Below are 11541 nucleotides of genomic sequence, written 5' to 3' on the forward strand. Positions count from 1 at the left end.
TTTCACTGAAGTAATTCAGAACTCTCTTCCTCCCCGCTCCTGTCTTCTTCCTTTTAAAATACCAAACAATAATTATTTTTAAAGTCACCTATAAACTATTCCAAAGTTCACTGATCATATTTACCCTGAGAGCAATCATAGTCTCTTAAGCTAAACATGAGCAGAAGAAAGCAAACTGGGGAAGGTGACTTCCCAAGACCCTGTAGCCACTGAATAAATTCGGGGCATGGATGGAACCCCCTCCCCACACACAGCAGACCTCCAGAATCCTCCTTCTACTGTCAGCCTTCCATAGAGCAACCAGAGAGATCTCCAGTCAACCCCCATCAGTAACAGCTCCATCTGATGTCCCCACAGCCCAAAGCAACTCTTGCCTAGAGCCCTGTGTAAGTGTATACAGAGGCAGGAAATTTATATCTTCTCTCACCTCCTGACTCTTCGAAAATGTTATCTCAAAGCTCTAAACATGTGAGTGTGAAATGCAGATACATCCTTAGGGGCCAGGTTTCCAGGAATCTCTGTATCATCAGCCACACTGAGGAGCCCAAGCGGTGAGCTTGGCAGATGGCTTCATAGTCCCCCAACTCCAGTTTGCCTGGCCTTAACCTTGGCAGTGTCCCTCCTTACTCATTATGACTTCAGCTTCCTCAGTACATGAGATGTGAAGGAGTTTGTCTTATTTTACCTTATTACCCCTGAACCCTTTAAGTCTACTGGGGATAGTGGTTCCCACCTCTCTCAAATGTGTGCCCTCTGGCCTCATTCCTCTCTGACCCAACCCAGGGACCTCACAACTGTCTACCATACAATACCTAGAATACCTCTTGTGAGGGTGTGTCTGGTTCTGGGCTCTAACTCCTGAGTCTTAAGCAGCAGCATTCACCCACACGGGGAAGGAGGCAACAGGAGATGCCCGGGGGCCTTTATGAATGGAAACAAACTCCTCTGACATTTTACAGAGAATGGTTCTCCCTAAATACAGGCCAAGGCGAGACACACAACTGAGCTACCTGTAGGCCAAACTCCATAGGCTATGTCATCAGCAGACATCAATAAAAGATGTCAGAAATAAAAACAAAACCTTTCTTCTAAGGAAACAGCACATCACGTGTCAGCCCCCAAGAATGATCTTTTTTTTTTTTTTTTCATCTTTTTCTGTTTGATGCTAAGATTCAGACCTAAGGCCTCAGTCACACCAGGCACACATTCTGCCACCAAGCAATGCCATTACCCAGGAGTGCATTTTTTGTAAACTTTTTTTGGCATCCATTAATCTCAGCTTCCTACAACACTTCAGGGACAAAGGGGAGGAAACCCTTGCTTTACCACCATCTGCCTTCCAGAGCTGCTGAGGCAGAATCAGGGAGGGCTGGGGACCTGCTTAGAGAGAGGGGCAGAACCTGAGTCACTAGTCATGGCCTCCGGGCTCAGGCTCCATTTATAACCTCTTCCTTAACTTTGTTTATCTCTGTGGGAACATGCTGAGGGATCACACTTTCCAGAAGTTGGGGCCCTGTGATCATTACTTGTCATCAGAGGAAATGGGATTAGGTGGTTTAATTCCTCTTCTCAGAAACTCTCTGCTGTAACAAATGGCTCCTCAATGACCTTCGTCCCTGGGTGGGGCTGCTGGGCTTCACCAGTCCCTCTTGGCTTTTGGTGCCATAAGGACAACTCACAAAGGTTGTAGCCTTGACACTTACCTCCATCACAAACAGAAAGGGGACTGGAGTGGCTCACCTGCCTCAGCCTTTACGTCACAGGGAGGGTGTGTCTGTCAGGAAATGATAAAAACTTCAGAGGACTCTGCTTGTACTTGGTTGGATGTACCCAAGGACCATGCGCAATGGAGTGGCTTATACTGTGGGCCAAACCCTCTGTGAGACTGGCAGCAGCTCCAGAAGCCAAGGGCGAAGCCTGGAACATGTTCCTGCTCCTATCCCTCAATGGAGCCAGTGCTGATGAAACCCTGACCTTAGACTCGTGTGCACGTGTGCACACGTGTGCGTGCACACACACGCGCGCGCACACACACACACAGAGGCTAGCATCAAACTCCCTACAGAGCTGTGTTTGGAATGCTGCAGTGGATCCTATGAGTGAGGCATGTGATGGGGGAACTCAGCATCTACCCTCCCCACAGGTTCTCCCTGGTACTGCCACCCTCAGCCACAGCCTCTGACCAGTCCTATACTGCTGTGGGTCAGGAGCTGACTGGAAACTGGGGGAAATTAAGGGTGGATCTGGGAGGAGCTGAGAGAGGGGAGTGACTATGACCAAGATACATTGTATAAGATTCCGAAACAATTAATACAAATGTTTAACATGGTCTTTTTAAAAGGTTGGAGAGAGCCTGAAGGAGAGGCCATGAGCAGATCACCCATGGGCAGAGAGGTCCATGGCTGACCCCTCCCTCACAGACCAAAAGTAACCAAAATCTGCATCTGGCCTCCAGAACCGAGAAGAAATGCCTGCAGTTTAGACAGTTCGGTCCATGGTCCCTGGGTCCGTCCAGCAAAGTATACGCTGGGGCCTCTGAAGTTGTTAAGACTCATTAAAAGAATGCCTTTGTAGACATGGTTCTGGAGGCTTGGTCAGTAAAGTCCTCGCCCAGCAAGCATGAGCAACTGCATTCCATGCTCGGAACCCATGTCAAAACCCTGGGTGCGGTGGGGTACACATGCTTGTATCCCAGTACTGGGAAGGCAGAGACTGACAGATCTCTGAGGTATGCTGCTCCAGGCCAATGATGGAGTCTGTCTTTATAAAACCAGCTACATGTTTCCTGAGGAATAGCTGAGATTCACGGCTGCTACACACACACATATGAACCTGCACATACCATACACACATACACATGTGCACACACACCACGCCAGACACACACATGTGCATACACACACTAGTTCCAGCAATAATCATGAAGCAGAATCCATATGAGCCCTTTTAAACAGAGGTTAATACAGTGAAAGAGGTACAGAGATACTTGTTAAATGAAAATTTTAAAGGCAACATCCACATGAGTCAGTCTATGAATTATTTGTGACTTTTGACTCTCCGGCCACATGACAGTAGAGGAGAAATAAGCAATCCTTTAAAAAGCCAAAATGTCATTACTTAAGCCAAGCCCTGCCTGAACTGTTCTAATTGTATCTAAATTGTTTCGTAGGTTCCTCTCTCGATAGTGTGATGTGGCAGGTGCCCCGGGCCTTTAGCTTGCTAATCAATTATTAATCCGAGAGTTAATAATTCATGTTAATTGGTGCTATAAGCACTTTCTCTGGCAAATGTGAGCAAAGGTCACAACTTTTAACAGCAAAGGGGAAACATTCTCCAAGTTTCTTTTTCCGTGGCCTATCATGGAAATACCAAGATACGGAAGACAAAATTTAACCAGAACTGGGAAAGCAAGATAGCTCCACAGCTGAAAGATTAGACATCTCTCTGGGGGACCAGCTCTGTTCCACAGCCTGCTGGAAGGAGGAGAGGTCTCCAGGGGACAAGGGACAGGACTTCAGCCCCACAGGAGCACTCCGCTCCACGGATGCACTCTCTCAGCAGGTTTGTGGACCTTTGTCAACAAGATGAATAATATAAGTCCTGCTAGTCAGAAAAGCTTTTCTTCAGAAAACAAAAGGAGGCATTGGAGAGGCTCACTCTCTCGTGGGTTCTTCATAGGATGCCTTTTCGAAATTGTAAGACTAGAGGACACAGTCCATCCTAGGATAGCCACGGAAGGAGTTCCTAGCAAAACCTCACTACCGTTGAGCACTTTGAGTTTAATGAATGTATGTACACTCTGAGCTCTATTTCCAGGAAGAAGATGGGGTGATTCCTCATTGCCACAGAAGGCAAACAAAAAATAGCTTCTTACTTCATCCGTCCTGGACTACCTTCCCAGCCCACTCCTTTGCCCTGGGTCTACAAGGCAGCCACCTAGGCCTGGGCGCTGTGGGTGTTTGATCCCCTTTGAGCCTTGATAATTATTTGAAAGGTTTGTGTCAAATCCCAGCCTGATGTGATGAAATAACTCGTTCCCATTTGGAGAATAAAACTATTCCTGGTAGCTTTTTACGGCCTCGATTAAAAGATAGAAGTCAGCTATGCCGAGAATGATTGCTGCAGACTTGGGATAAGGCTTAAATGGAAACCACAGGTTCAAGGGTGCCAGGGCCGGGAGGCCAAGCTCAGACTCTTGTTTTTTCTAAGGGGAATGTCGGTAACATATGCTTTCCATTGCTTCCCTTTTGACCATTTACATATTGGGGGGCTGTGTGTTTGGCAGCAGATCCTATTTTTAGGAGTCCTTGAAAACCTTCCCTTTTTAACAGTTTTCATTCTGGCACATACCTGTGTTTTAAGCAGAAGGAAAACCCAAATCCAAGATAGGAAAAGAGAAACATGTGTACAGACACGGGGGATTTTAGCAGCCCTGGAGTCACACAATAAGAAAGCAATCATTCAGCTACGACTTTAAAGATGGAACGTTGCCCGAATTTTCCGACTATTTTCCTTCTAAATGACTGTTTCTTTACAGATCTAAACTAATGTAAAGAGACAGGTTGTCCCCGTGCCAGGAGCGAACAAGCAAAGTAGGACAGAGGCTGTTTTTTAGGGAAGGAATGTGGCAAGATAATGCCTGCTCTGTCTCCCGCAGCCACTCGCTCAGGCAGAGATGGAAGAGGATACTGCCTGCCCACGACCTGGTTGTGAGCACACGCTCCTCACCTGACTCTACGTAACCTACGTGACTGCGGTCCTATTATTTGCAATCAGTAACAAAGATTCATCCTTGTGTCAATCATACAACACGGAGAGTCTTTGTCACTTAGTGTAATTAATAGCCTTCGCCTCGCAAGGGAAGATGAGAGAAGGACGCTGTTCACACATGCTGGGGTGTCCTTGGAGGGTGCTTCTCGTGGATAAGCGCTGCCTTCCAACATAGTAAGCCAATGGAACTCCAGCTGCAGTGGGGAGGTCGTGGTGGGGGGTGGAGGTGAGGTAAGCTGAGTGTGTTTGGGGAGGCTGGGCAGGGAGCCCAGTCAGCAAGTGCTCATTGAGGCCCTGAGCTCTGTCTCTGGAACCCACATTAAAAGGCATACATGTGATCCAAGCACTGGAGAGAAAGGAGACAGATCCCTGGGGCTGACTGACCAGCCTTGCTAAATCAGCAAGCTCTAGACCAGTGAAAACCCCATCTCAAAGGCAGTGGACAGAGCCTGAGGAATAATACCCAAGGTTGACCTCTAACCTCCACATGCACAAATGCATGTGTGCACACACATACGTTTGCCTGTCCACACACTAACGTGCACATATGAACACTCATGCACTGAAAGTGTAGCCTCTACAAGGGCCTACTGCAAACCATGCTACCTATTCACTCAGGAACCTGCCAGAGAAAGGTAATAGGCTCAGACTTCAAATAGACAGCACTGAGCACAGGCTTGAAGGGCCGAGGAGTGGTGTCCCTTACACAGTTGTTGTGCCAGTCAATAATTAAGACAATCCCCTACAGACATGTCCAAGGCCAGTCCGAGCTGAGCACTCCCTCACTGAGATTTCCTTTTGATGCAGGCAACCATAGCCTGGGACAACTTTACAATTTACTCCAACTTGGGCTATGTGCTTCATGACAAATATGCCATTTTATTAAAGAGGATTCATTGTGTACTTATTTGCAAGTATGACTTTAACTCCTCCTCCTGGCACACCATTTTTAGCTGACAGAGTCCTAAGTGTTTAAGAGAGTAAGTGTCCGCATCCCTCCACCCCAAGCGCTTTCTGACACGGTACTGTTGCTTACTATCCGAGTGTGCAGGTCTCTGTGTATATGTAAACATGTTCATTTGTGTGTGCGTGCACACAGGTGTGCAGGTGTGTGTGTACACATGGGAGCACACATATGTGGAGGCCAGTGCTGATGTGGGAGTCTCCTTTGACCTCTTTACCTTATTCTTCAAGGCAGGGTCTCTCCATTGACCACAGGGCTAGTTAGTATGGTTGTTCTAGCTAGCCAGTTTGCTCCAAGGACTCTGTCTTTTCTTTCTGGGAGCTAGAATTATAGGGAGGTTATCATGGCATGGACAAGTTCAGGGCATCTGCACTAAAGCCTGCATGCTTGAGTGGCAAGCAGTTTCCACTTAACCTACTTCTCCAGACCACACCACGGATTAATCTTGAGGACAATGTAGATTACTGTGACTGAGAATAGACGCAAGCACACACACAAACACACACACACACACACATACTACGCATGCACACACATGCACATACACGTGACTACTTGAGGCCAAGTTCTTTGCCTCTTCTCTGCAGGGAACCAGGTAAATCTGAGACCCATCTTAGGTCGTTCACATCATCACAGTCAGAGCAGATGCTGCTGAAGGGACCGCATGAAGTCACTTAGGCTGTCTCACCATTCCAAATATGTCCTCTTCAAGGCCATGCTTGAACGGTACCACATGGCATTCTCTCTCTAAATCCACTGAGAGTAATGCCTTTGCCCAGTGTTCCTTGGTTGTTTAAAAACGTTCACTACCTCTCTGCTGCCTACACTATACACCTGCGCTGAGCACTAGGCTGGACAGATGGATCTGGGACACCCCAGAGTCTCCATTCCCAGTGGCCTAGTTCTCCTGCTCTCTGCCTGAATACAAACACTGGAGGCTGGTGCCATTTTGTGGTAGATTCTATACAACAAACAGAGTTGTTAGGATAACAGCAGAAGCCAAATCACATTCCTAAAGTAGCTTTTGAGCTTGGCCAAAGTCTGGCTTTGCACTCTCATCGGTCAACATGGGCGCTGTGTGGTGACGGATAACTTCACTGTCAGCCAGACCGGATTTAGAATCACCACAAAACACATCCCCAGCTGTGTCTATAATGTGTTTCCTGAATGCTTTGCGTGAACAGGCAAGGTCCACCCCGAATGGGAGCCAGGGTCGCAGGCTATGTGAAAAGGAGAGGGTAAACTGAGAGCCAGACTTCAGTCCCCTCTGCATCCTGACGCCAGGTGCACTGTGAGCAGAGACCTGGTGTGCCTGCTCCATGGCTTCCCCACTGTCACAGTCTGCACCTCAGACCCTGAGCAGAAGAAACCCTTCCAGCCTGAAGTTGCTTTAGTCGGTCAGGTGTTTTCTCATAGCAGCAGGAAAGTGACCGTCACAGCTGGGACGACTGTTCACGAGCCACTAAACCCAGCAGCCTTTGCTCTGTGTTCTAACAGGACGCTCATTCCAGCCTCTCAGCTATAATGCCTTTGCAGTTACTCATCTGGAGGCCATGGATTCACAAATCCCAGGCGTTACCACGGTGGCGACATCTTTCCGTCTCACGCCTTAGTCAGCTCTAGCTGTATTACAAAATACTATGGACTTAAACCACAGATGTTTGCTTTCTTGCAGCTCTGCGGGCTGTCACCCAGGGTCACGATCCAGCAGGGTTTCTCCTGCTGTGTGAAGGGTCACTTTCTTGTTGTGTCCTTTCGGGTCCTTTCTTCAGGACACACCCACGTAGAGACTGTTCTTCCTGTAAAGACACATCTCTCTAGGACTCATTAAGCCCTTACCACTCACTAAGCCAATAAACCCCTGAAAGCCTCATCCGTAGGCCCTGCCATGCAAGAGCTGGGGCTTTGATATAAAGTTTTGGGAGAAATCAACTTAGTCCACGGCAACCTATATCTCAGTCCCCTCAGAGAATTAACCCACTCTCTACACAGCAAAATGACTTTCATGGACTTGACTGCTCTACAAGTTAGCTTGCCAGGCATTTAGCGTAGGTATTTTTATTCATGATACATTTCATATAATGGTACAGTGGCATGCTATTGCTGTTTGTGAAGGAAAAACATAATCACACTGTATGTGTTTTAGGCTGAAGAATATGAAATTAGTCCTACATAATCAATTTTTACCTAAAATGTCAACTTTGTAAGAATACACCCACGGATCGGTGATCACTGTGGATCAACGGCGCAAATAATTTGAAATTTAACTTGCATTTACTGCCATGCGTACATTTTGTTAATGGGAAAGGTCACAGCGGCTGGCATGATGACCTAAAAACGAGATGAAACAGAGGAGTTTCGATGCTACCACCAACCTGAGTCACAGCAGGAAGACAAACGGATGCTCTGATAAAGGCCACTGCCTCTGCCTCTAGAGTGACCGCACCTTTTCCTCTTTCGTGAATTATTAAGACAGGGAAAAGAGGAGTTGCAGTTCTAGACGCAGGTGGATGGATGCTGTCAGGCATCGTGTTTCTTCCTTGACTTTGCTTGTCATTAGCTCGGAGTTCCGCCTGGCGTGTTTACAGAGGCCCAGCAAGGTTTTAGAGTTGACGAGACATTCTTAGTTAGATGGTGCCTGCACCTCCAGTGGCTCCTAGACCCACTTAAAGTCTTTAACCTCACTTATATTGTGCATTTAGGAAAATATGAACCAGCATTCCAGGTACCACTTCCAAGTTGGCTGACGAAATCATCTGAGAAAACTACAGAAGCTGCAAAGGAAGGACAGCTTGGTGGCTGTGGTCAGCTGAGTCTGTGCCAGGCCAGGAGCTGGTGAAGGGGTGTCTGTCCAACAGATGATTTGGTGAGCCCTAGAATAGAGGCACCTTAGGAAACAGCCATGTTGGCAAACACCCAAACTGCCAATCTCAGGAGCCAGATAGACCCGTAAACAGTAAAGGGCTAACCAGGAGAAGCTGTGTGCTCTGAGACTATGAGTTCATGAACTAGAAGGCCAACACTCGGCCACACCAGACCCACGGGTTAAGTTCTGGGGCTAAGGGACTTGGATTCTTCTCACTTTAAGGAGCCTGGGTATGCTCTGCCATAGTTTCCTCTGCCCAGCATGGCCTCCTCCCCACCCAAACCCACCAGCCAATTTCACAGACTCTCTTGTCACCAAGACAGGAGGAGTCTCTGATTTCTCAGTCTCCACCTGGATCACAGTTCAAACACCAGCTTGCTGTCCTGCTGTTTCTCTCTGTCCTAATTCTCAGAAGTGTCGTCCCTGCCAGGGTGTGTGACCACAGACTCCACTCATTCAGAAGAGGAAAGCAAACAGCTGGCTTCCCACAGGGAAGTGTGTGTGTGTGTGTGTGTGTGTGTGTGTGTGTGTGTGTGTGCGTGCGTGCGTGCGTGCGTGCGCATGCGCGCAGGTGCACACATGCACTGGCGTGAGTGAGCATGAATGTGTTCCTTATGATATTTCTACTCATTTATAAACTACCTAAAAATGGATTCCAGAAACCCTGAATGGTCATGAAAGAACTACACACACACACTCACACACACACTCACACACTCACACACACACCACACATGCACACCCCATACACATACCCCACATACACACACACACATACACACCACACACATACATACCATACACACCACACCACACACACATACCATACATACACACACACACTCAAACATACACCACATACACACACACACCGCACATACCACAAACATACCACACATACACACATCACACACACACTACATACTCACACACCACACACACCACACATACCACACATACACACACACACTCACACACATACACACTCCACACACATACCACACACACCACACACATACACACACCACATATATACACACACCACATATATACACACACCACACACACACACAACATGCACACATCACACACACTCATGGCAAAGGCAGCACACATGGACTCTCCTATGACCGCACATCTCTCCATTCACTCTATTTCCCAGACTCCACTGACATTAGCCAGCTTCATCTTCACTGTGGGATTTGATGGAGCCATGTTACCTCTGAAAGACCGTGTCTCCATCTTGCTGCCCCCTCACACCCACACACCTTTCCTGTAACTGAATTGGTAAGAACATGCAGCATCCGGTCACTCCTACACACATCAGCTGCTGGATCCGTGCCCAGCAGTCTGAATCTACAGCCTGGAACCACTCCCCATCCTGTCCTGCTTTCCCCCAGCACCCTTCTAGGACCTGAACACCTCCCTTTAAGGGTTTGTTAAGATGACTCCCACTTCCTTAGCATGGATGTCACCACTGACGCAATGCCGTTTTAGCTCAGACTCTATAGTGCAGTTTGCCAAAGCAAACCCCTACAGAGGTGTCAAAGCCACCCTACAGCCACTGCTACATCAAAATGGCTGTGCCCTCCCAGGGTTTGTTCTTTTGGTTGACGACACTCCTCCCAAATGAGCTGGGAAGATTATATCTTCAAATATTTCTTCACAACTTAGACAATCTCCCTCCTGTAAATCCACTGTGAATAATGGCATCTGCCTTCCAGGACAATAGGAAATCCCCCACTTCCTTGCACACAATCGCTGTGGCAGGGTCACGGACTGGTTCTGTGAGTCTGGCTGGGACTTCCCCTAGGTTCTATTCAGGAAGCTTTCTGGAGGCAAGGATACACACCTGTAGTCCTAGCAGCTCTGGAAACTGAGGCAAGAGGATAGCTTGAATCTGGGTGTCAGGCCAGCATTGACAATAGATCAAGGCCCTGTGACTAAAGGAGAAAGCAAGAGAGCCAATAGCAGCCACTTCCCTTATGGACATCTTCCTTCACCATGAAAGCCCTGGAGCAATGGCAGGATGCTACTGCAGGAGAGTCGCTGATAGCTATTTAATAGCCCTGAACAACACATCCAGGCCATTCCCTCTGAGGCTTGAGAAACACTGAGGAAAGGGAGGCAGAAAGAACACAAAGGCCAGATAAGAGTAGGAAGCAGGCCTGTGTACTGAGATCTTCTAGTCAAAAGACAGCCATTACAATCCCCATACACAGCAGCCTCCAGTGCCTGAATTGGGGCTTCTCAAAAACAGACCTGTCTGCAGCAGGCCTTGGGAGAAGGGCTCAGGAGCCCAACCCACTGAAGACTACTGGTTACTGATGGATTCAAGGAACCATGGCTTCTGTTGTGTGCCCTCTGCCCATCCCACCAGGCTTTATTGGAGAGTTCCAGTCCAGTGCTCACACTCATGGCTCGGGTTAACCTAATGGGGTCACAAGTAAAACCATGGATCTGGGAAATGGGGGGGGAGGGGCAGGTAGGGGGATAGAGACTGGGAAGGAACATTGGATAAGAAGGAGGTAAGAGAGGGTGAGGGGGACAGAACGCATTATACACATATACAAAAATTGCCAAAGGACAACATCAATTAATAAAAAGTCCTAGCTCGCGCAGCTGTAGTAGTAGCAGCAGTATACTGCTAGAAACATGAGCAAGAATCAATATTTCATGAGCGTGATTCTCAACGCTTTATTTACTATATCCCTGCTGCGGCCTATGCGCCATCAATATCCATTGGATATCTGAGGAAGCTAAGAAAATAATCATAGCAATAATTAGGCTATGATGACCATTGTGAAGTCGGTGAGTTTGTTTGGATCAGCATCATGCCTACTGCAGACAGACTGAAACCCCATGGTCTAGTCTGCAGACGGTCTATGCCCCACTCGTGTCTGTCTGATGCTTAGCAGAAAGAAGGATTGCACAGAGTGGG

The 11541-nt window shown here is 47.8% G+C and overlaps 1 long non-coding RNA gene across 1 annotated transcript; it reads left to right on the forward strand.

The window, feature by feature from the left end:
- Positions 1 to 3309: 3309 nt before the first annotated feature.
- On the forward strand, positions 3310 to 5673 carry LOC110311855 (uncharacterized). The gene is made up of 2 exons (XR_003835163.2): positions 3310 to 3561; positions 3817 to 5673. It is a non-coding gene; the product is annotated as an uncharacterized LOC110311855 (long non-coding RNA).
- The last annotated feature ends 5868 nt before the right edge of the window (positions 5674 to 11541 follow it).

The sequence above is a fragment of the Mus caroli genome, unplaced genomic scaffold (genome assembly GCF_978045245.1).
Source record: "Mus caroli unplaced genomic scaffold, Mus_caroli_1 scaffold_17, whole genome shotgun sequence".
NCBI classification, from domain to species: Eukaryota; Metazoa; Chordata; class Mammalia; order Rodentia; family Muridae; genus Mus; species Mus caroli.